Source organism: Bubalus bubalis, chromosome 5 (genome assembly GCF_019923935.1).
Source record: "Bubalus bubalis isolate 160015118507 breed Murrah chromosome 5, NDDB_SH_1, whole genome shotgun sequence".
In the NCBI taxonomy this organism is placed as follows: domain Eukaryota; kingdom Metazoa; phylum Chordata; class Mammalia; order Artiodactyla; family Bovidae; genus Bubalus; species Bubalus bubalis.
This window is the reverse complement of record NC_059161.1, coordinates 119,071,801-119,093,955: the sequence shown is the minus strand read 5'-3', so window position 1 is coordinate 119,093,955 and position 22,155 is coordinate 119,071,801. Positions and strand designations below refer to the sequence as shown.

Sequence of the window (22,155 nt, the reverse complement as noted above, 5' to 3'; positions counted from 1 at the left end):
TTGAGAGGATAAATAAAATTGACAAACCATTATCCAGACTCATCAAGAAACTAAGGGAGAAGAATCAAATCAACAAAATTAGAAATGAAAATGGAGAGATCACAACAGACAAAACAGAAATACAAAGGATTATAAGAGACTACTATCAGCAATTATATGCCAATAAAATGGACAACTTGGAAGAAATGGACAAATTCTTAGAAAAATAAACTTTCCAAAACTGAGCCAGGAAGAAATAGAAAATCTTAACAGACATATCACAAGCATGGAAATTGAAACTGTAATCAGAAATCTTCCAGCAAACAAAAGCCCAGGACCAGATGGCTTCACAGTTGAATTCTACCAAAAATTTAGAGAGGAGCTAACACCTATCCTACTCAAACTCTTCCAGAAAATTGCAGATGAAGACAAACTGCCAAACTCATTATATGAGACCACCATCACCCTAATACAAAAACCAGACAAAGATGCCACATATAGGCCAATATCACTGATGAACATAGATGCAAAAATCCTTAACAAAATTCTAGCAATCAGAATCAAACAACATATTAAAAAGATCATACATCATGACCAAGTGGGCTTTATCTGAGAGATGCAAGGATTCTTCAATATCCATAAATCAATCAACATAATATACCACATTAACAAATTGAAAGATAAGAGCCATATGATTATCACAATAGATGCAGAGAAAGCCTTTTAAAAAATTCAACATCCATTTATGATAAAACCCTCCAGAAATCAGGAATAGAAGGAACATACCTCAACATAATAAAAGCTATATATGACAATCCCACAGCAAACAATATCCTCAATGGTGAAACACTGAAAGCATTTCCCCTAAAGTCAGGAATAAGACAAGTGTGCCCACTCTCATCATTACTATTCAACATAGTTTTGGACATTTTGGCCACATCAATCAGGGCAGAAAAATACATAAAAGGAATCCTGACTGGAAAAGAAGTAAAACTCTCACTGTTTGCAGATGACATGATCCTCTACATCAGATCAGATCAGATCAGATCAGTTGCTCAGTCGTGTATGACTCTTTGTGACCCCATGAATTGCAGCACGCCAGGCCTCCCTGTCCATCACCAACTCCCTGAGTTCACTGAGACTCACGTCCATCGAGTCAGTGATGCCATCCAGCCATCTCATCCTCTGTCGTCCCCTTCTCCTCCTGCCCCCAATCCCTCCCAGCATCAGCGTCTTTTCCAATGAGTCAACTCTTCGCATGAGGTGGCCAAAGTACTGGAGTTTCAGCTTCAGCATCATTCCTTCCAAAGAAATCCCAGGGCTGATCTCCTTCAGAATGGACTGGTTGGATCTCCTTGCAGTCCAAGAGACTCTCAAGAGTCTTCTCCAACACCACAGTTCAAAAGCATCAATTCTTTGGCGCTCAGCCTTCTTCACAGTCCAACTCTCACATCCATACATGACCACTGGAAAAACCATAGCCTTGACTAGATGGACCTTTGTTGGCAAAGTAATGTCTCTGCTTTTGAATATGCTATCTAGGTTGGCCATAACTTTCCTTCCAAGGACAAAGAGTCTTTTAATTTCATGGCTGCAGTCACCATCTGCAGTGATTTTTGAGCCCAAAAAAGTAAAGTCTGACACTGTTTCCACTGTTTCCCCATCTATTTCCCATGAAGTGATGGGACCAGATGCCATGATCTTCATTTTCTGAACTTTGAGCTTTAAGCCAACTTTTTCACTCTCCACTTTCATCAAGAGGCTTTTGAGTTCGTCTTCACTTTCTGCCATAAGGGTGGTGTCATCTGCATATCTGAGGTTATTGATATTTCTCCCAGGAATCTTGATTTCAGCTTGTGTTTCTTCCAGTCCACATAGAAAACCCTAAAGATTCCACCTGAAAATTACTCTAGCTAATCAATGCATATAGTAAAGTTGCAGGATATAAAAACACACACAGAAATCTCTTGCATTCCTATACACTAATAATGAGAAAATTAAAAATAAATTAAGGAAACAATTCCATTCACCATTGCAATGGAAATAATAAAATACATAGTAATATATCTAACTAAAGAAACATTATTTTGATATTTGGCAAAACTAATACAATTATGTAAAGTTTAAAAATAAAATAAAATTAAAAAAAGAAACAAAAGACTTATATATAGAAAACTATAAAACACTGGTGAAAGAAATTAAAGAGGACACTAATAGATGGAGAAATATACCATGTTCATGGATCAGAAGAATCAATATAGTGGAAATGAGTATATTACCCAAAGCAATCTATAGATTCAATGCAATCCCTATCAAGCTACCAATGGTATTTTTCACAACTAGAAAAAAATAATTTCACAATTTGTATGGAAATACAGAAAACCTCGAATAGCCAAAGCAATCTTGAGAAAGAAGAATGGAACTGGAGGAATCAATCTGCCTGAATTCAGGCTCTACTACAAAGCTACAGTCATCAAAACAGTATGGTACTGGCACAAAGACAGAAATATAGATCAGTGAAACAAAATAGAAAGCCCAGAGGTAAATTCATAAACCTATGAACACCTTATCTTTGACAAAGGAGGCAAGTATACATAATGGAGAAAAGACAACCTCTTTAACAAGTGTTGCTAGGAAAACTGGTCAACCACTTGTAAAACAATGAGACTAGAACGCTTTCTAACACCATACACAAAAATAAACTCAAAATGGATTAAATACATAAAGGTACAATCAGAAACTATGAAACTCCTAGAGAAAAACATAGGCAAAACACTCTCCGACCTAAATCACAGCAGGATCCTCTATGACCCAACCCCCAGAGTACTGGAAATGAAAGCAAAAAGAAACAAATTGGACCCAATTAAACTTAAAACCTTTTGCATAATGAGGACACTATAAGCAAGGTGAAAAGAAAGCCTTCAGAATGGGAGAAAATCATAGCAAATGAAGCAACAGACAAAGAATTAATCTCAAAAATATACAAGCAACTCCTGAAGTGCAATTCCAGAAAAATAAACGACTGAATCAAAAAATGGGCCTAAGGACTAAACAGACATTTCTCCAAAGAAGATATATAGATGGCTAACAAACACCTGAAAAGTTGCTCAACATCGCTCATTATCAGAGAAATGCAAATCAAAACCACAATGAGGTACAATTTGATGCCAGTCAGAATGGCTGCTATCCAAAAGTCTACAAACAATAAATGCTGGAGAGGGTGTGGAGAAAAGGGAACCCACTTACACTGTTGGTGGGAATGCACACTAGTACAGCCACTATGGAGAACAGTGTGGAGATTCCTTAAAAAAAAAAAAAAAAGGAACTAGAACTGCCATATGACCCAGCAATCCCACTGCTGGTCATACACACTGAGGAAATCAGAATTGAAAGAGACATGGGTACCCCAATGTTCATCACAGCACTGTTTATAATAGCCAGGACATGGAAGCAACCTACATGTCCATCAGCAAACGAATGGATAAGAAAGCAGTGGTACATATACACAGTGGAATATTACTCAGCCATTAAAAAGAATACATTTGAATCAGTTCTAATGAGGTGGGTGAAACTGCAGCCTATTATACAGAGTGAAGTAAGCCAGAAAGAAAAACACCAATACAATATACTAACACATATATATGGAATTTAGAAAGATGGTAATGATAACCCTATACGCAAGATAGCAAAAGAGACACAGATGTATAGAACAGTTTTTTGGACTCTGTGGGAGAGGGCGAGGATGGGACGATTTTGGAGAATGGCATTGAATCATGTATATTATCATATCTGAAATGGATCACCAGTCCAGGTTTTATGAATGAGACAGGGTGCTTAGGGATGGTGTACCTGGATGACCCAGAGGGATGTGATGGGGAGGGAGGTGGGAAGGGGATTAAGGGTGGGGAACACATATACACCTGTGGCAGATTCATGTCAATGTATGGCAAAACCACTAGCATATTGTAAAGTAACTAGCCTCCAATTAAAGTAAATCAATTTATATTAGAAAAAAATATTCTTATAGAGAAATCAGTGAGGTCTCAGGGGAAGCAGGACATGAAAAAGCATGAACCAGTCTGGGTCTGATATCATACAAGTCGTGGAGAGGGAAGCTACAGCCTGTTTGTATAGGGAACTTTGGATATAAGTTGTGCCTCAAAGGTGCCCCAGTCCAAGACTAGGGAGCTAGGATTTCACTTTCCCTCTCATCCTTCAACTAATACCAAACTGGTGTCTCAGAGCCTTTGTATCAGATCCTCCAAAGACAACTCAAAGATGACACTAGAAGCAAAATGATACCAAAGCTCAGGAAAAGGCAACCTCAGATAATGTCTTGATTTCTGCACCCACTCTGCCATCTCCAGCATCATATCTGGAATCCTGCAAATCTAAAGAACTCCATGAGTCTCTAGACATAAGCATTTTTCAAAATTCATATTTTAATTTATATAGGAGTATAGTTAATTTACAGTATTGTATTAATATTAGTTGTATGGGAAATTAATTCCCTTATACATACACATGTATATATTGTTTCTTAGGTTATTTTCCCATACAGGTTATTACAGACTATTGAGCAGAATTCCTGTGCTGTACAGTAGGTCTTTGTTGATTATCTATTAAATAAAGTAGTATACAGATATTAATCTTAAACTCTCAATTTATCCCTCTCCCACTTTTCCACTTTGATAACTATAATTATTGTTTTGATGGAGGGAAATGTCTATAGACACTTTTTGGATCAGGGTCTGTGCATGTGAGAGTGGAGTGGCCAGGGAAAGCAAGCCTGAGAGTGACTCATTTGAGATGATGGTAAATGTTGAGAAGGACTTGGCAATGCAAAAACTGGGAGAAAAACAATCTAGATGTGGGGAGTAGCCCCTACTAAGGACCAAGGAAACCAAGTTTAATAAATGGGTACCCTTCCACAGCCAACTTTTTTTCCATGCTTGGAACTTGGCATACAGGTCAACCAGCATGACCTCATCCCATGCTTCAGTTGTAAGTTAGCAGCAATGAGCCATGTCAGCCTTCCCAAGAAGGGAGGACCTGGGGCTATCACGAGGCTTAATATGCTCTGGACTCAGGGATGTGTACACAAACCGATTATCACCAGGAACATCAGGTTCCAGAGGAGCACCAATGCCTCTGACTATCTCTATGTACTTGTACTCAGGAGTAGAAACACCAAGGAACTGATAGAGCAAAGAAACAAGTAATGACTCTTGTTTCATCTTGCCCCTTGTGATTCCCATGGCCCTTTGTCCACAGTACTCTCTGCCCAAAAACTCTTTAATTTATTCCTTCTTCAAAGGTAGCTTGTGAATAACATCAGCACCTGACTCTGAAGCCTGGTGGATGGAACTCAACCCACAGTCAGCTGGGATTCAGAGATGTCTAGCCTTTTCCTGTGTTTCTGTCCTTTTTCTCCTACCAGATTCATAAATCAAAGCCCTGAAAAAACATAAGTTGATTGTAACCCTCTCAAGGCCTTTGAAGCTCCAATGTCCATTTTGAGCATCAAAGAGGGAGCACATCCATTTCATCCAGGCTAGTCTCAGATCCCAGCCTCACTCAGCCAGGGGTGACCTGAGGAAACATAAGACACTTATCTAAGTTACCAGAAGGCTGATAAAGGAGTGCTTCTCGCTTGAATGCAGGTGCATGTTATCTAGTCACTGAAGATCTGTGTTGTGTGAATGAGGAGCGGGAGCTCTTTGGATTCTGAGTTGGGAGTGAGTCAGTCACCACCTGCAGGACTGCCTCCTGGGGTCACTACAGCTGGGGCTCCCCGCACTGTGCCTGGAACCCAGAAGAAACAGCCCTGAATATTGCTTTCCTGCTACTACATGGAGCAGGTCTGCTGATAAAATTGGAACCAGACTTGAGGGGCAAAGGGAAAGGAACTTCCACTCTGGTGCTTACAGACATATGAGAGCTACATAGCAGTGGATGCAAGTGAGCTTTCTCTCATCTTTCCCTTCCTGGAAGTCTCGTAGCCTGGGAACCAGTGTTCCTGTGTCCCAAGTCTTCACTAACTTACCTGCAGCCTTAAGGTGAGTCATACACCCCAGGGTTCAGTTTCCCATCTCTTGGATGAGGGAGACTGGACTTGTTCGAGAACACTTTTTCCAGACTGAAGCTCACTGCCTATCAGTGGACAAGTGGCCCAGAGGTGGGTGTTGCTGAGGAAGCTGAGGCTGCCTCTGGTGGGCAGGGGGCTGTAACTGTCTGGTGATGTTCATGGGTCCTGGGCTCAGGACTGGGAGTGGTAGACCACTTGGCACACAGCTGCTGTGACACTGAGGACCTTAGCGGCCTTGCCACTTGGAATTTGCCATCATTTGGGTCTGTGGGATGAGATAAGGTAGTTATAAGTCAGAAGTTACCAATGGGGAATCTTGTAGATTCCTCAGCAGAACCGAAATTAGTCTAACAAATCATCTCTCCTAAAAAACTCTGGGAACAAGATAGGCCAGGACTCTTAGACAAATTTTGTAGTATTTTAAATATTATTGAAAGTAGGTCATCTTTTGGATAACCTGCCATTTGCTCTCTGGCTTGGGATGATACCCACATTTAGATTGGAATCCAATGGCTCCTGGGGGAGTCTGTCCCTCTCCCCGTGACTCATTAGCAGTCAGTACAGTTCTAGCCCCTCCACATCTGGAGCAGAAATTAAAGCAGGAAGGACATGACCTCCAAGTTTAATAGGAAGACTCAGGTAGGTCTGGCACTCAGGTAGGCACTATTCTTTTCGCAGTGCTTCTTCCTTCCCTCCTGGGTCCTGTGCAAGCTGCCCACATTCTGGTTATTGGGTTGTGAATTCCTCCTCCCTTCTCTTGCAAATATCCATGAAGTCTCACTTTTGGCTTCCTCTCTACCCAGGCCCTATGCCTCACCTGAAGATGGCACTAAAGAAGGGAAAACCAAGCAGGGGTCTGCCCAGATAATTCTTTCTAAAAATGTCTGCATTCCTCCTTCCATACCGTGTCCTGAATCATCAAGATCTCCAAATAGATGACCTAGCAGCTTAGTAGGGGAGTGGAGATGCAGATAGGGTTAGAGATAAGGTTGTCAGGTATTGGGGGGATGGTTTTCAGATGACAAGAGAAGAGTTGGAGTATGGAGCATGTGGTCCTCCAGCCACTCACTCATCAGGGACCTGCCTGAATCTGCTATCTTGGGCCCCTCAGGGTATCATTAAGACAGAAACTGCATTCTATAAACTTCTTACTACAAAACAATTTCAAACATAACAAATATAAGAAAGAAGAGGGTCATGAACCCTGTGTTTCATCATTCGGCATCAATAACTACAAAACTAGCCTCTTAGTCCCACAGGTTGTCATAGCCCAGAGATTATGCAACATCAAGTTGTGTTGAATTGAGTTCCCGGAGAAGACATTCTTGATTTGCATCAGGTCTTTCTCTTCTTGCTATGTTCTCATTTGTGGTGGGGGAAGGGAAGAAGGAAGAGGGATAAAAAGAGAAAAAGAGGGAGAGGATAATACCATCATGAGGGACCACCATCAAAACCCCATGTCAACTTGTGTACCTCCCAAAGGCCCTACTTCCTAATACCATCACATTGCGAATCAAGGGTGGACACAGTTCAATCCATAGAAGCTTTGCAGATCTGTTTTTAAATCAAGACAGACCCTCATTTCATTCTCTCTTTTACTGCTTATTCATTTTTCCTGAAGTGTCTTAGGGACAAGATGAACATTTCACAAAATATACATAATGAGTATTTGGGGTAAAACGATAGGATGTGAAAAAAATACTCATTTGTTCCTAATAAAATTAACATCTAATATCCAGTCCATGTACAAATTTCCCTGATTCTCAAAAAGCAGTTTTCAGAGTTTATTGAAAGAATGTAGTTATATGTTACACTTGGTTGTTCTCCTTTAAGACTAAATAGCTGTCCCTCTCCCAATTTTAATGTCATTTATTTGTTCAGAAACTGGGCAGAAGCAGGGTGGTTTATATTACAGAATGTCCCACTCTTGGGTTTAGAGCAGGAGTCCACAATACCAGCACAGTGGGTCAGGACCAGTACTAGTCCTTGGTCTATTAGGAACCAGACCTCCACAGCAGTAGGTGAGCTGCAGGCCAATGAGTGAGGCTTCATCTGTATTATAGCTGCTCTCCATCACTCTTTCATCACCCCCAGAAGGGACAGTCTAGCTTGTTTTCCTAGAACTGTTTATAGTTACATAACATATGCTTAATAGAAACAAAAATAGCATAAATACTGATGATTATTTTCCTTTCTCAGTGCTCATAATGATGAGTTGGTGCCCTAGCAATCTATCAAAGTGACAAATTAGATGTTGCCTATTAACATTTGGACACATTCAGCCAGCTTAAAATTGAATATTAAAATGTAAACCTGTGGCGGATTCATTTTGATATTTGGCAAATCTAATACAGTTATGTAAAGTTTAAAAATAAAATAAAATTAAAAAAAAAAAAAAAAAAAAAAAAAAAAAAAACTAAGATCATGGGATCCAGCCCCATCCTTCATTGCAAATAGAAGGAGAACAGTTGGAAGTAGTGACAGATTTCTTCATCTTAACCTCTAAAACCACTGTGGATGGTGCCTGTAGCCATGAAATCAGAGGACGTTTGCTTCTTGACAGGAAAAATATGACAAACATAAACAGTGTGTTGAAAAGCAGAAATATCATTCTGTCCAACAAACTGGTAGATCCTTTTCATTTGGATTCCTAAACTTTCTGTCCAGTCCCCATTGGGCTTCGAAGTGCTCTAGCTTTCTGGTCCTTCATGATTCCCAAGATTATTTTGTGCATTTCTTTACTCAGTCCTGAAATCAGCCATCTCTTTAAGAATCCATGCATCATCTGATGGGAAATGTATTTAGAAGCTACTTGTTAGACCTCAGAATTGTCACTGTTATCAAGCTGTCATTGTTTGTAGGCTTTCCATTGGTCAGAGTAGGAAGTACACATTTTCCTTAAAAAATGAAATAAAAATAAATATAATTAGTTGGTACAAACTTACGCTTCAGTTCAAGATTTAAGACAACAGGGTTTGAATTAAACTTCTTTGTTATGTGTGAACCTCTTTTTCTAGCCACTGAAAGGCTTACTTCAGAACATTAGTATTAATTATTGTCTTGCTTTTACCTGTTAACATGCATATGATTCTGTCACAATAACATAAGTTATGAGGAACAATAAGTTATTGAATATAGTTTCATATTTCTTTCTTGTTTTTCTTTTGATTTTCTTCAGTTTTGTTTTGGATGGGCAGTATTTTTGTTTTTCCTTAGAAGATATTCCACTCTGAATGCAGTCATAATTCTGAATTTTAAAACCACTTAAGTAATGGGTTGTTATGGGCAGCAAGTCACCAACTTGATGCAATTAGATTTATCAGTCTCTTTGTTCTCAACTTGTTGAGTTCAGTTCACTCCTTTCAGTCATGTCCGTCTCTTTGCAACACCACGGGCTGCAGCATGCCAGGCTTCCCTAAACATCACCAACGCCTGAATCTTACTCAACCTCATGTCCATCGACTTGGTGATGCCATCCAACCATCTCATCCTGTCTTCCCTTTCTCTTCCTGCCTTCAAAGTTTCCTACATCAGGGTCTTTTCCAATGGGTCAGTTCTTCCCATCAGGTGGGCAAATAATTGGAGCTTCAGCTTCAGCATCAGCCCTTCCAGTGAATATTCAGAACTGATTTTTTTTTAGGATGGACTGGTTTGATCTCTGGAGAAGGCAATGGCACCCCACTCCAGTACTCTTGCCTGGAAAATCCCATGGATGGAGGAGCCTGGTGGGCTGCAGTCCATGGGGTCGCTAAGAGTTGGCACAACTCAGCAACTTCACTTTCACTTTTCATTTTCATGCATTGGAGAAGGAAATGGCAACCCACTCCAGTGTTCTTGCCTGAAGAATCCCAGGGATGGGGGAGCCTGGTGGGCTGCCGTCTATAGGGTCACACAGAGTCGGACACGACTGAAGCAACTTAGCAGGTTTGATCTCCTTGCAGTCCAAGGGGCTCTCAAGAGTCTTCTTTAACACCATAGTTCAAAAGGCATATATGTGTATCCTTTGTCAGTGATGTCATATTCCCTCTGTTGGGATTTAACCATGACAACTGAATTTAAACAGCATGCAACAATGAGGATTAAGTCACAGTGCCCCATCTAAACACACCTGGCAAAAGGAGAGGCTCCTGTTGTATTCAAAGGATAAGCATGGATAGATCTCATGCAGGAATAGGCCCTGGGAGTCCTGGATGAGTCATTAAACACGATTGTCTTTACTTTGGATGCCACAGTAGTTTTGTCTTCTTTGATTGGGAAGACATTTCAAACTTATTTTTGTATGTTTGGTTTGGCAGACAAAATTTTTCATGACATAGACCCTATGGGAAAATTATGTCATAAATATATCCATTTATCTTCAGCAGTTAAATTTTGTCGGTTTGTATGTACCTGATGATCTTTCTTTATAAATAGAAAGGAAACACACATGTTCAGTATGCAGTCTCTTTTTAAATCAACCGACATGAATTAAATTCCTCTCTGTCCCTACTGTACTCCGAACTCTAGGTGAGAAGTAAAAACCTGCAGAGACTGAAGGCTGATTCCAGCACATCACTGTGCAGATTTTGTTCCCACTATTTTCTGGAAAAAAAAAATTAGTTGCTAACATTAAAATCAGTAGATTGTACATCAATATCCAAACTTCCAATTCTCTTGAAAACATGGCCAACTGGCCTGCTTTCTGGCATGGGTGAAGTGTAGGAAAGGCTGTTCACAGTGGTAAGGTCAGTGTGGCCCAGGGTTCAACATGGCCACCTAGTCCTAGTATCATATCTCCAGCCTCCTAGGGCCACGACTGTGTGAGAACTAGACTGCTAGCTCTCTTAAGATAAAGACTACTTTTGTCTTCATCAACTTTGACTTTGAAGCCTTTAACCCAGAACCTAGCACACATTTCTTCCTTGTACATTTGTTTGATGATATAAAATATCTTGTGGATTCGTATGACATTTTTTCCAATATTTAAACCATATAATGGAAATACTGGTCTACCCTAAATCTTTGATGCAGCCTGGCATCATAGGTGCCCCCTGATGTCTGCCATTAGACCCACTACTTAAAGACAGTTGTATGTCCCTGGGCTGTCACTGGAGTCTTCATTTTGCCATCTGACAACTTATCCTCCTAACAATCTCCTCTCCAATGAAGACAGCAATGCCTATCTCATGAAGTAACTAGGAAGATGACATTAAACCACGAATGTCGAGCATGGCCCTTAGTATCCATTTTTATGATGTTCTTACCTTTTTTTTTTTTTCTCCAAGTAGTCAAGGTTCTCCATCTTCTTAGATGTCCATGCAGATCAGTTTGATTTTCCAGCCAACCTTCAAGGAAGAGATTAAAGTTCAATTCTCTGTATTCTATGAAGCTTCAAAGTCCACTTGCCAAGGACACTGATGAAGGTAAAGATTTTATCAAGACCTTTGTGTTTTTTTCAGACCTATTATTGGCCTAAAGGACTAAACTAGAGCATGTCAAAGCATATATAACTAGGGGCTCCTCATCACCACTACATGCTAAGAACCTGAACTTCCCTGAGTACTTGGAACCAGGAAAGAAGCATGAAGTGGCTTGTGCTCCTCGGGTTGGTGGCCTTCTCAGATTGCATAGTCATGTAAGTATGGAGACTGTAAGCCACATCATCTTCCTTTCTGTGATTTTTCTTTTCATCTGATTATTCTTCTACTCATCAGATTTAGAATGGAATGGAATATTTCCCTGACAGTCTTAAAGTTCAACCCTTACTTATTGATAAGTAATTTGCTATAGGAACTGTGGGACCCACTGTTCTTGGTGTAGATTTGCATAGTTGCACAACTCTGGGGTCCAGTTATGTCATGACCTGTTGAAATTGGAACTCCTTGCAATTGTTCAGTGCACAGTCAATGCAGATGTAGATGTGGTCCTGTGGAACAGCATTTTTCTACCTTTTATTTAGCATGTCCTCTTTGTTCCCTCTCTACTTCAGTGTGTCTATATCTGCATCTATGTATCACGATCATTTATCTCTCCATCCCTTTAGAAGTCTCTGTGAGTATATTTCTCTCTGTGGTGTTTTCTTTTAACTTTTCTTTTAATTTTCTACATTTCCTTATTTTCTCCCTATCTCCTGCTTTCTTTTTTCAACTCTCTCTTCTCTTTCAACTTGGAGAAAGATTGGCAGAGCTACTTATACACTGTTTTATATCTGACAAGCAGTGTGACCACAGCCAATTCACAAGCCTCTTGCATTTCAAATTCCTCCCTTGTAAAAGAGATAGGAATCCCCCTTCTACCTCCTTCCCTGAGCTTCTATGAGAAGGATACAATGGGTGGCAACAGAAATGCTAATGGCTGTCATTGTTGAGACTTCCTATTTATCAGGTACCTTATATCCATCACTTCACTTATCCCCAAGATATTCTATTTATAGGGTTTGAATCTCTCCATTCCACCATTTTACCGAAGGGGAGACTGAGACCCCACGTAGTCATATCGCTTACCCAAAATTACAGAACAGAAGCTTTATTCAAACCTATGTCTTTGCCATGGAATATGCATAAAATTCTTATAATAAGATGACTCATAAAAATTATTAGAAAATACATAGTGCCATTACAATGACAGTTATACCTTAACACTGACAGCTAAATGGAGCATCTTCTTTGTTTTCTTTGTCAAATGTTCGGTGAAAGAATATCTCTAAGGAAAGTGAAGATCATGAGAAATACCTGCAGTGACAAAAACATGCTGAACAATTTCCTGAAAGAACATGCTTACAGACTGTCTCAGATTTCTTCTCGTGGCTCAGATATAACTATTCACCCCCTGAGAAACATCATGGATGGAGTGTTTTGGGAGTATGGTGCTCCACAGCGCCCCCTGGTGCTCTAGCCTAGCACTGGGGCTCATCTGGGGATGCCATGTGGGATGTTGGGGCTGGGGCTCCTGCAGGAGGCAGAAACACTGGGCCAGAGGGGCCCCATGCAGAGGAGAAGACACTATCATCTTCAACTCTTTTCTTGGTGACTGGGCCCAGAAATTACCAGGTGGCAGATAAATATCCATTTCTTTGTCAAAGATGTGTCATTAGTTTGAGGGAGATTGTTCTTTCTGAGCAGAAGGCAATGACGACCCTCTACAGTACTCTTGCTTGGAATAACCCAAAGACAGAGAGGCCTGGTCGGCTGCAGTCCATGGGGTCGCTAAGAGCCGGACACGACTGAGCAACTTCACTTTCACTTTTCACTTTCGTGAATTGGAGAAGGAAATTGCAACCCACTCCAGTATTCTTGCCTTGAGAATCCCAGGGACGGTGGAGCCTGGTGGGCTGCTGTCTATGGGGTTGCACAGAATCGAACATGACTGAAGTAACTTAGCAGCAGCAGCTCCTTCTGAACTAAGGGAGTCAACTAGTTATAGATGAAGAGTGAACCATCTCTGATCAGTAGGTAGAACCAATTGCAAAGCAATTGTGAATAACCAGGCAGAGGAATTCAGTTTCCAGAGATGCAAGAACCACAGCAGTAAAAAGCTACTGAACCCATATTCTGTGTAAGGCCATAAGAATCTATGCTTACTTGTTTTGGATTAGAAAAAGGGCTTATTTTGTCTTCAAGAATGCCCATGTCAGCCTGAAAGATAGGCAAAGAGTAAATACATGTCAAATGAAAGGGTCACTTGTGTGGTGTTGATTGGATGTGGTTTGAGTTTACAGGGAGTGGCTGGGGTTGATCAAGAATGACCTCCTGGAGTAGGGGGTGCTAAGGCTGGGTTTGAAGAGACTACAGAATTTCTCAAATGAAGGCACCAGGACTTTCCTGGGTGTTCAATGGTCCTGGAGGTCCAGTGGTTATGCCTCTGTGCTTCCAATGCAGGAGGTACCACTTCATCAAGAAATATATGACACCCAGAGGGAGATATCAGTGTGGGAATAGAGTAGCCAGTTCTGCACTAACCCACTCCCTCCTTCTACCTGTAGATGCTCTACATGGGTAACATCACCATTGGAATACCCCCTCAGGAATCCCAGGTTATCTTTGACACAGGCTCATCTGATTTGTGGGTGCCCTCCCTCTTTTGCCCCAGTCCAGCCTGTTGTGAGTACAGACACCCCTACCCGGACCATCCTTCACTTGCCCTGCAGCCCTGTTTCCACCCTTGGCACATGATGACACTCATCTCTTGTGTCTGCAGCTACACAAGTTAGGTTCAGACATTACAAGTCTTCCACCTTTCAGCCTACCCAAAAGACTTTCAGGATCACCTATGGATCTGGGAGCATAAAGGGATTTCTTGCTTATGACACCATTTGGGTAATGTGTAAAGAGCTGAGTCAGGACTGGCTATGGAGTGACCACTTCTTGCAAAACAGATGCAGGACCATCTGGCAGGACCCCTCCTAGCCTAACTCCCATAGATATTGGCCATCTTACCCACAGGATCCTGTCCTTGGGGAGGCAGTGCCCATGGTGACACACGAGCAAATGTATTAACTAACCCAGAGAGTGACTTGAGGTGTGGACTTGAAGCTCCTCTGCCCATGAGCAGTTCAAGGTTCATTTTGCTGGAAGCGAAAAGAAGGGGAAAAAGCACCCACTTTTATATTCACAGACTGTTTCAGGCACTTTCAGGTAATAATTCGTTTAATCCTGCAACAACCCCACACAGCAAGTGGTTAGCTCATGAGATATATAAGGAAACTGAGGTGCAGACAGCAAGGGTTGCTGAGGTTACACATGTGGTAAAAGGTGGAGCTGGGTTGACTTTTCAGGACTGAAGTTGCTGTAGGGTGTATAGGGACAGGAAAAAACTGATCCAAGGACCATGGAGGCAGTCAAGGGCTTCAGGTATCCATAGTGTGAAACTGGAGGCCAGAGAAATCAAGGGGCCTGATAAATGACTTCTCACTCTAGGGTGACTTTGAGAGTCTAACAAAATGTATGGTCTGCCTCCCCAAAGTGCTTGCGTAGTTCCCCTCTCTCTCTTTCTCTCTCATACACACTAACACAAATACACACATCCCCAAAAGTGAATTTCCCAGGCTGTAGTTTCATAGACCCCTGCAAGCAAGATTGTGTTTTTGGCTTCTGTCTTACTGGACAGATGCAGAATCCACAGTAATTTACAGAGAATTCAGTCCATTCCTGTCATTAGGTCATAGTGATGCCAGAGAAGGCTAACTTGCTCTCGACTCATTTTGTCCACAAGGGGGTACCAATGGGTCCTGGCCTGACTCTTGGTTGCCCCACCTGGACAGAAGCCACAAGGCCAATTTGACGCACTCTGGTGCTCTTTTTCAGAGGGGCAGATGTTTTAAAATTCACAGCCTCTGACAAATGGAACCCAAATTCCCCTCCCAGCTTTGTCTAACCATCTGAGGTCCACCAAATACACAGCCCAGCCTCAATTTTTCTCTGAGAATTTAATGACAATGCATCCCATTCCAGTCCTGGCCCCACTTCATGCATCTGTAAGTGGGAACACTCTTCTCTCCCACAGATTGGGGATTTTGTAAGCACTGACCAGCTGTTCGGTCTAAGCGTGTGGAATATGGGTGTGAGGGTGCACTTTTTGATGGCATCTTGGGCTTGAACTACCCCAACAAATCCGTCTCTGGAGCTATCCCCATTCTTTGACAACCTGAAGAATCAAGGTGCCATTTATGAGCCTGTTTTTGCCTTCTACTTGAGCAAGTAAGTCTGAGATGGACAATCACTTTCTCCAAATTAGCTGCGAGATGCTTTCAGTTGCACAAAAAGTATAGAACACTTTATAAAGAAGAATCCTCAGAGATAATCTATCCCAGGATAAATATACCTCCACGGTTGTACGTGGCTTAACCACTGGCTTTTATAAATAATGTTTTATTGGAACACAACCCTGCTCCTGGGCTCAAAACCAGTAACTTTGTCTAGTGGGGGTGAGTGAGGAGGAAGATTAATGGAAGGCAGCAGGAAACAAGTTGGAGGAAAAAGCAATACACTTTGCTTATGAATTTGATAAGGAAGGAAGGAGAAGGATGGTGGATATCTTTGTTTCCTCATTAGCATTCCACTGGGAACCAAGGACCACCTACCCAAATTGTAGGAGCCAGTGAAAAATGAATGTGTGGGACACAAAACAAATATTTGGGACCTCTTGTTCAAGAAATACTAGGCATTTTAAGACAGGGAGAGCAGAGGTGGGGTCCCTTCTGAGTGTGGGGCCCTTTGAACAGTAGAGGTCACAGGCCAGCGGAGCCAACTCTGGGTGACCTGAACCCACATCCTTAGAATTCCCAGGCCTTGATTTTCCTGAAAAAATGACAAGCTGGACAATGAAAAAGCCATTATGCTTCAGAACCGTGTTCTCTGAGTATGACTGAGCACTCAGGTCTCAGGAGGTAGCGCATCTTCAGTAGATATAGCGGACGGAGCCCAGCCAGGTGACTCAGCTTCTAACTTCCTCTGTGCCACTCATTAGCCAGTAACCGACCTCGGTCTGGATCTCAATCACTCCTAGACTCGATATCTGCATCTGTTCATGGGGACCTTATTAGGGCCTTGATGGGTGGACAAGAACAGCTCTCAGTGCTGTTGTTACTGTCCTACAAGGATCCACCCCTCTCTTCTCTCAACATATGCAGGGCAAAAGGCAGTGTGGTGATGTTTTTTGGGGTGGATAAATCCTACTACTAGGGGGCACTCAACTGGGTACCATCGATCCAAGCAGGCAACTGGATTGTATACATGGACCAGTAAGCCTCTCCATCTGAGGGTCAGCCCAAGTGATGCTCTTGCTACTGTACATGGACACAGGCAGACACAAACAAATACATTCTCAGACACATAGTTATATATATATATATATATATATATATATATATATATATACCACCCACAACGACAGAGACAGACACACAGATACATGTAAACACACAAGCAGACACATAAAAACATACACAGAGACACATATAAACATGAATAGCTAGTTAGAGACACACAAGCATTCACAGAGACACACACAAACACATATACAAACAAACACACAAGCAGATAGATATGCAAACAACCAATGGGTTGATAATCCCCAGGCTTTCTTACCAGGGCTCTGACCAGGGTCCTAAAAGGGTCCAGAGATTTCTGTACAGCTGGGAAAGGATTGCACCCACTTCCCTGTGGGGTGTGGAGCATAGTTAGAGGACTCTACAGTGTGGTGAACAGAAGATCAGAGAGATTTTCTCCAGCCTGAACATAGGCATAAGATGACCAAGTGTCCAGGGCTACCTGGGACCTAGGAAGTTCTCAGTACAGATAAATGTCAGTTTAAAAACAAGGGAAATCCTGAGCAAATGGGGATAACTGGTCTCCTAAGGGAGCAACTACTGAGCAGTGTAGAAAGATTTGCTGAAGTCTTAAGACTTGAAAGCAAATAATAAAAAAAGCACCTCACATTCATGGGCACACAGTGGGGTAGGGGCTATTACAGAGGATCAGGAAGGTGGGATCCAGGAGTGACCTGAGGACAAGAGGCATAATTGATAGGATTCTGTGTGATACCCTCAGACAAATGGTGCCCCATCCTTTGGAGTTTCTGTGGGCTAGTCATGTATTTCCTGGCCAGGTCTCAGGGTCTGAGCTGGTTGTAGAAGCAGTGCTAGCAGATACCCTCTCCCAGAGGAGCCCCTCTCTCCCACCACTATGAGAATCTGCTGCCATCGTGAATCTCCATCTTCACTCTGCGATTGACCCATTTATTTGTTCCCCACCAGATGCAGCTCTCTGGATATTTCTCATTCATTATTTTCAGAGTATTCATTCACTCACTAAACAGACAAGCCTTGGGCATCCACTGTGTGCCAGGCACTTTAGGGAGGCAATGAAAATAAAACTTGCCCTCACATCTAAGAAGGCAGATGCACAAGGAATGAGACACACACATAGTGAATTGTGACTTTGGTACATGCTAGACATGAGGAAGTGTCTACAGAGACTGTCAAGAAAGGAGACTGATAAACACTTGGGGAAAGACTTCCCTGAAACCATGACAATTAAGATGGAATCTGGAAGATGAGAAGAAATTTGCTAGTCAAAGGGGAGGGGGCTCCTCTAGGAAGGAAGACCAGCTTGTATCAAGGTGCAAAAGAGCCTGGTGTATTCAAGTACTGCGTTCAAGAATGTCAAGGAAGGTACCATGTCAGGAGCAAAGGAAAAGAGGGCAAGAGACAAAGGGCTGTTTAGAAGAAGTCGGGAAGGGGGCAGCTCTGGGGAATCTCAGAGTGACCTTGATGCCTGCTTTGTCACACTGTCTTTCAGCATCTCCATGAAAAGAAAGGCTATTGCTTGTACTGGCAGCTGCGAGGCCCTTGTGGATACCAGGACATCACTGATCCTTGGCCCAAGAAGACTGGTCAATAACATCCAGAAGCTCATCGGCGCCACGCCACAGGGTTCTGAGGTGAAGGGTCATGCCCCAGGGTCACTCCCAGTCTCCACACACAAGAAGCATCTCCAGGGCCAACCTCTCTCCCTCTCTCTCTAACAGCACTACAGTTCATGTTTTGTGGTCAATACCCTGTCCTCTATTATCTGCACCATTAATGGTTTCAACTACCCAGTCCCAGCTCAAGCCCACATCCTCAAGGTGAGGGTAGAACCCTGAGGGGTGGTTCTCAAATAGGAACTTGCAGGAACCCTTGGGCTGCTGCTTGGAAGAGGGTGCCCTCTGCAGGCCAACTCACACTATTGCAGATGCTGCTGAGCCCTGGGGCTAGCCAGAGATTGCCACAAGACGAACCACTTGAAAGTAAAGGGCCATCTGGGACAGTGATCATCCTGAAATAAATGTGGACACACCACGCCATTCTGGCATGGTGGGAGTCACAAGGAGAGGGGATCACTCAGGTCCTCAGTGCTCAAAGAGCTTCAGTTCAATCTAAACCCTCAGATGGATGAACACGGAAAGTCAGCTCTAGCAGTCCTTGAAATAAGTCATGTGACAAAGAGAATGGCTGGGGACAGTCTCAGTGTGCTGTCCCACCATAGGGATTAACAGTTTCCCTTCCCTTCTTGCAGTTTTCCTGGTTTGGATGATAAGTTACTTGGTCATCCTAGTTCTCGGATTCATCATCCACTAGGTCTGGCCAGGTGTCCCCTTTGTGAGTAAGGCTACCTGACCCCTCTTTGGGGAGTCTGGGTGCTAATGTGAATAAAGGGTGCACAGTGACTGCTCAGCCCCGGCACAGGGTGGAGGCTTCATGTCAGCTCCCTGTGGGATTTCAGAGCAGGCTGATGGGCTCAAAGAAGACTTTGAGGAAGGGAGGGAATTTCAGGAATTTTAAACTGTAAGTCATGGAGCCATATGGAGGGTTGCCTGGTTCTAGGCAAAACTGCACTGGATTCCATGCAAATAGCATCCCAAGGTGCTCTGCACTGGGGCACTGGGGAGTTACTAGGGGTGATGAGGGCTACAGAGTGACTGCTGGGGTTGGGGAACCAGAGTAAGTTACCCAACCAAGCCTGGAGTGGCCAAAAAGGGTGAGTGTGGGCCAAAGGAGGCTTCCCAGGTTTCCTATGTTAAATCTTCAAGCAATGTGCACTGCTCTATTTAATATGGATAACCAACAGCGGGTTACTGTGTAGAATGGGGAACTCTGCTTAATTATATGACAACCTGGATGGGAGGGGTATTTTGGGGATCAGGATACATGGATACATATGGCTGAGTCTATTTACTGTCCACCTGAAGCTCAGAATATTGTTAATCAGCTATACTCCAATTAAAAAAAATGAAGTTTTTTAATAAAGGATGGATTTTGGGGATGGAGGAGGAGAACGAGCATTCTCTGCAGAGAAAACAAGGAGCAGGAGTCATAGTGAAATAAACAGGGAGAGAGGAGAACTATGGACACTCGTTTTCTTTTCTAAAAATGTTGTTGAAGTGTGGCTAAAATCAGTGTTGCGTTAAGTTCTGCTGCACAGCAATGTGACTCAGTTATACATATACATAAATATATATTCTTTTTCTTATTCTTTTGCATGTGGTTTATCACTGGATATTTAATATATTTCCTTATGCTCTTCAGTAGGACTTTGTGGTTTATTGCGGGGAGCCTGCAGGAGGCACTCCGCCCATGGCAAAGGTCATGAGGAAGGAGGCTCGACATACACAAAGGCGGGATCGAGCCTCAGGAGTCCCCCTGGAAATCCTCGAGCATCTACCCCCATAAGCAGAGCCTGCCTACTTTACTACTTTGTGCGCTCACCTACACCTCTGACTTTATGGGGGGCTGTCCCCCACCACCTCTTTTGGAGAAGGAGTTAACTTAGAGCTCCAGTTAATAATAATTCCTGGGCATGACAGGAGTGTTTCAACTTACAAACTCCTCTGAAGGTTCTCTAGCCTGCATGACAGGCTTGTCCAGCCACATGTGATTACTCACAGCCTCCCAACTGTGAGAGGCACGAGATGCTTTAAACCTTCTAAAAACAGGTTCTTTAGAGAAGTTAGAAAACTATAAGTATAGTGGGCTGATTAGAAATTGTATTGGTGAAGGGTTTTCATTTGTTGAGCTAATGCTTACTGCTAAGTCTCCACATCCCCTGCCTTTACACACATTAATGAATATATAGAAGAAATAAATATTAACCTTTGATATAAATCATGTTAGACTTTAGGCTAAGTAAATTATTTCCTTAACTAAAACCCACTACACCCTCACCCTATAGGAATGTAACTTTATTTGGGTGGCGTCTGTTTCACAAATAATCACCCCTGGAGAAATAAGTGTTCTGGTTGACTGACCTCTGTCACAAGGAGAGGGTCATAAATTGTCAGCAGGCCGCCCTGGGCAGAAGATGATGTAACACCCCTAAGACCTCTGTATACATTTGTATGAAGCACCTGACTTTAATAAAAGTCAGGACTGCTGTCCCCACGTGACTTTTGTATAACATCTCAGTGTATAAAAACAGACCCTGGGAAATAAAGAATTGGGATCAGTTCCTCAAAATACTGGTCTCCCCATGTCTCTCTCTCTCTCAAATTCTGGCTGAGTCTCCATCCAGAGCATGGAGCCCGCCATGCTTACTAATTATGCCTGGGCTTCTAAGATCCGACCGGGGAGGCCCCAGTGTCTCCTCTCCTTTGGGAGGATGGAAGGACGCCTGTGGCCTACGTAAGTGGTGCAAGCTTCTTGTCTTGAAGTTTTATTGGTTTCCCGCGTAAACCAAGCTACTCAGCCTCTTTTCTCCACTGAATTTTCCTGCTGAGCTATCCTCATCCTATTACTCTTTACATCTCTAATTAATATCTAATTGAAGCTATTGTATCCTGATCCTCACCGAAGCCATCTCCCCTTCGAATACCCTGGATCAACCGGGGCTGGACCCCGGCAGTTTATCATTCCTCTGTGTCCCCAACTCCCAGTCCTCTCCTCCCCCACACACTTCCTCATGGCAACCTCATGACTTGGCCCTTTTTGGTGTGGATGAACTTTCATATCCCCTGCTAATGAGAAAAATCCCTTGATACTTACCAATAGAGGGAAATAAAACCAAGAATTGTGCTGGGTCTAGATATTTGTGGGAGTAGCGCATAAGGGCCCAGTCTGACTGGTGTGTGTCTCTGACTCCCCCAGGATTCTAGAGGCCACTGCTATACCACCTTTAACGGGAACAAAGTGAGGACATCTACAGAGATCTGGATCCTGGGCGACGTCTTCCTGAGGCTGTATTTCTCAGTCTTTGATCAAGGAAATGATAAGACTGGCCTGGCACATGCAGTATAAATGCTTGGAGTGGTTCAGGAATCAGTAAGACCACTCTGAGCAAACACTATATCACACTTCGGGTACTCCTGCCCAGGATGCTGGTGAACTGTATTTGGTGGTCTGCACACCCTATTCTCAATAAAAAATAAAAGGTTTCACTCGTAATGGTGCTAAAACAAATGGGTACCTCTGTTTGTGTCTGGGAGGTGTACAATGATGCAGAAGGATCTAAAACAAAGTCTGAATCACAGTTGAGAGGAGCCCACCTCCAACTGGCTTCAAGGAAAGGGAAGACTCTCTGAAATGATTCTGGGAATCCAGGACACAAGACTCGGAATGAATATAAAGATCTCAGTGA

At 42.7% G+C, this 22,155-nt stretch overlaps 1 pseudogene; it reads left to right on the top strand.

The window, feature by feature from the left end:
• Nucleotides 1-11,120: 11,120 nt before the first annotated feature.
• On the top strand, nt 11,121-21,950 carry LOC102390744 (annotated as a pseudogene).
• Nucleotides 21,951-22,155: the final 205 nt, after the last annotated feature.